This window comes from Nicotiana tabacum, chromosome 3 (genome assembly GCF_000715075.1).
Source record: "Nicotiana tabacum cultivar K326 chromosome 3, ASM71507v2, whole genome shotgun sequence".
Taxonomy (NCBI): Eukaryota; Viridiplantae; Streptophyta; class Magnoliopsida; order Solanales; family Solanaceae; genus Nicotiana; species Nicotiana tabacum.
Genome location: NC_134082.1, coordinates 210,383,352 through 210,387,907, shown reverse-complemented (window position 1 = coordinate 210,387,907; position 4,556 = coordinate 210,383,352).

The window sequence follows — 4,556 nt, the reverse complement described above, 5'->3', positions numbered from 1 at the left end:
TCGATCAGTATATTTTAACCATAAAAGGAAAGAAATTAATAGGAGAAACTTATCGAGGCCATCTCAAACCTTACCCCATTTCTCCATAATGAGGGTAATTTTTAGGGTAATGAAGCTTCAACTCTCTCCCGTTTTTACCTCCAAAATGGGGTATGAATAGTGTTCCCTCAAATATGGGGGTACACTGTTCATCTCCCCCATCACTATTCATGCTTTGCTTATTATTATTTTATTATTTAATTCTTTTAATTTATTTCTTTATATATACCTAATTATGCTTATGTAATATCTTTATAATATTAATTTTACATCTTAACTTTGGCGTATAATTATGATAAATTAACTTCGTGCATTTATTATTTTTATGTAAAATTGTAAGTTACTTTTATTATATGTCATAACTGTACAAAAAATATATAATCATCTCAAAAAATAAATGTTGCAAATACAAGTATTAGATGTTGCTAAAATTAAAAGGTGCGAATATAAAATATTAGATGTTGCTAAAATTGAAAATTGAAAATTGAAAATTGAAAATACATTAAAATTGGAAATACATGAAAATCGAAAATACATTAAATTAAACTGCATAAAAATTGAAACTACGGTAAATAGCATAATAACTTAGTAGGGAGATATGTCATTTCTAGATACACCAAAATCATTATAGTATTGAGTGAAATGTTCAAGCAAGCAATTCAGATGAATAATTATGTGTTGCAATGTTTGCAAGAAAATCGAAATAATGATCCTATCAGAGCTGGCTCCGCTCCAGGTCATTTGATAATCAATCGAGATCGTGAAGGTGCTGATAATAATTTATTTCTCGATTATTTTTCAGATAATCCCTGCTTTAATGGTCGCCAGTTTCATCGTAGATATCGGATGTCCCGCAATGATTTTACTTTTATTTGAATTATTAGTTAATCTATCATAATTGGTTACAAATTATATTTTTTAAATTTTTATAGAATTGTTTTAATGGAAATTACAAATTAATGAAAATAAAAGATGGAATTTGTTTAATGGAAATTAAAAAATAAAATTGAAATCAAAGATAATAATATAATATAGAAGAGAGAGAAGAATATAAAAAAGAATATTCTCTTTTTGGGAAAAAATAGAAGAATGGTTAGAGTAAGTTGTCTCCAAAATGAGAAAATCTCTATTATGGGGGTCAAAAATAGGGTAAAGGTTGGAGATGCGTTTAACAAAAAATGAGACCACTAGAATCAAATCTAGAACCAAACAAAATATGTTCATATTTAAAAATAAAAACCTGATTGATCCCTATACTTTTTTCAAAGTTATGTCTGCGTGTCAAGAAGAAAATTTGTCATTTTATCTTTTTCTAATTAATATTCACTGGAAGAGATCTAGAAGATAACAAAGACAACTGTTTAGTTAGCTTGGCATGTCAGAAAATAAACATTATTCTTATTTATTTATTTATAAAATGGAACCTTTTAACACTATAACCAGGAAATACTTGTTTTATACTTGCTCCGTTTAAATTTAGATGATGTAATTTGATTTGGTATAAAGTTTAAGAGAGAATTTTTTTTTTTGAAATATGTGGTCCTAAAAGTTTTAGGGCAAAAACTTTGTGGGGTTATGACATTTGTGTGACTATAAAAGCTTCTCACTAAGGGTAAAGTAGGTAAAATAAAAAATTTAAAGTTAAATTATTTCTAAATATAGAAATGTGTCATTCTTTCTGGAACATACTAATAAGGAAATTGTATCGTTTAAATTGATACAGAGGGAGTAACAAAGCAGTGAATACATGATTTCTATAATTTACAAACATTTTATCATTTAATTATTATAAGCTCATATGCATTTTAAACCAATCTATCACTTGATTATACGGTCAAACCTCTCTATAACAGTTTCGTTTGTTCCAAATATTTTTGGATGTTTTTGTGAAGTGCTGCTATAGAAAACATGTATTACTTATAACATAACATAAAAATTGGTTCCGGAAAAAACTTGACTTTTATAATAAACTGTTGTTATATAGGAATGCTGTTATAGAGAAGTCTAACAGTAATAAATTAGTGCGGCCTCCTGTAATCACCAAACGTCATTAAAAAAATGGTCTATAAACCAATGGCTTCGCTAGCAGAAAGGAAGCTCTTGAATTTATTTAAGAAGCTAAGATATTTCAATATAAATAACATCTTGTTGTTTTTCCACGTGAATGGAGGGCGTGCGTGGTTGCTTCGTCTTCACTATTGGGGCAGATCAAGGCCCGGCAGTTCGATGATCCATATTTGGTGGTTCTCAGAGAGACGGTACTTCAGAGAGGTGCCAAGGAGGTTTCTATTGGCGAGGATGGTGTTTTGCGACTCCAGGGTCGTCTATGTGTTCCTAATGTTGATGGTCCGAGGGAGAGGATTCTAGAGGAGGCCCACAGTTTCTGGTATTTCATTCATCCGGGTGCCACGAAGATGTATCGTGACTTGAGGTAGCATTATTTGTGGCGGAGAATGAAGAAGGACATAGTGGAGTATGTAGATAGATGTTTGAATTGCCAGCAGGTAAAGTATGAGCACCAGAGGCCGGCTGACCTACTTCAGCAGATGCCAATTCCGGAGTGGAAGTGGGAGCGCATCACCATGGATTTCGTAGTTGGGTTGCCGCAGACTTTGCGGAAGTTTGATTCGGTATGGGTCATTGTGGATAGGTTGACCAAGTCGGCTCACTTTATTCCGGTAGCGACTACTTATACGGCGGAGAGGTATGCTCAGATTTACATTCAGGAGATAGTCCGGTTGCGCGGTGTGCCTGTTTCCATCATATCAGAAGACAGAGGCCCTCAGTTCACTTCCCATTTCTGGAGAGCCGTTCAGAGTGAGTTGGGGACCCGTGTAGATCTTAGCACAACATTCCATCCTCAGACCGACGGGCAGTCGGATCAGACAGTTCAGATTTTAGAGGATATGCTTAGGGCATGTGTGATTGACTTTGAAGGGTAGTGAGATCAGTTCTTGCCCTTGGCGGAGTTTGCATATAACAACAGCTATCAGTCTAGCATTGAGATGGCTCCATACGAGGCTTTATATGGTCGCCGTTGTCGTTCTCCTATCGGGTGGTTCGAGCCTGGTGAGGCCAAGTTGTATGGTATAGATTTGGTACAAGATGCCTTGGATAAGGTGAAGTTGATTCAGGAGAGGTTTCACATAGCTCAGTTCCAGACAGAAGAGTTATGCGGATCAGAAGGCGCGTGATGTAACATTTATGGTTGGCAAGAAGGTTCTCTTGAAAGTCTCGCCAATGAAAGGTATTATGAGGTTCGGGAAGAAGGGCAAGTTGAGCCCAAGGTTTATTGGTCCCTTTGAGGTATTGAAGAGAGTTGGGGAGGTTGCCTATGAGCTTGCCTTACCCCCCAACTTATCGGGAGTTCATCTAGTTTTTCATGTATCGATGCTTCGGAAGTATCATGCCGACTTCTACCATGTGTTGGACTTCAGTACTATTTAGCTAGACAAGAGTCTGGGTTATGAGGAGGAGCCAGTTGCCATCATTGATAGGCAGGATCGCTAGTTGAGATCCAAGAGGATTTCCACGGTAAAGGTCCAGTGGAGGGGCCAACCAGTCGAGGAGGTGACTTGGGAGTCCGAGGAGGACATGTGGAGCAGATATCCACATTTATTCAGCAGCTCAAGTACTTTTTCTATGTCCGTTCGAGGACGAACGTTTGTTTAAGAGGTGGAGAATGTAACGACCCGACTGGTCGTTTTGCCTTTTCGGACCCCGTTCCCCTAAATAAAACTTCCCACACTTGCTTTAGCTAATTTACGACTTGCGGGGACGGTTGGTTCGGGAATTGGAAGAGTTTTGAGTGAAATATGTCCATTTGATTCTTTAGGATTCTCTTAAAGACTAAGTTTGACTTTGGTCAACATTCTGAGAAAACGGACCTGGATTCGTGATTTGACGATCCCGGAGGGTCCGTGGAAAAATATGGGCCTGGGCGTATGCCCGGAATTTCCGAGGTCCCTAGCCCGAGTAATGAATTTTATTAGAAATTGTTAATCTGAAGTTTTAAGGATTTTAAAAAGCTAAGTAATGATTGATTTCATGGGTATCGGGCTCGTATATTAGTTCCGAAGCCTGGTACAGGTCCGAAATATCATTTAAGACTTGACCGTAAAATTTGGTGTCAATCCGAGTAGTTTAAGGGCGTTTTGGCCCGTTGGAGGAAAATTAAGAACTTGAAGTTCAAAAGTTTGATTCATTTAGTTTTAGGGGGTGATTCCTAGATTTAGCGTTGTTTCAGGTATTTCAAAGGTTCGAGTAGGCCCGTCTCGTGATTTCAGACTTGTCGGTATGTTCGGGCGGGACCTGGGAGCCCCGAGCGTCAAACGGACGAGGCTCGAGTGAAGTGGAAAATTTGAGAAAGGGCTGAAGGTTGCTGCTTCCGTCATAACCGCACCTGCGGTTGGTGGACCGCAGGTGCGAGACTGCTGAAGCGGTCCAAGCATCGCAGAAGCGGCCTAGGCCAAGCCAGGCCAGGAACCGTAGATGCGGCTCCGTAGATGCGGGCTTCA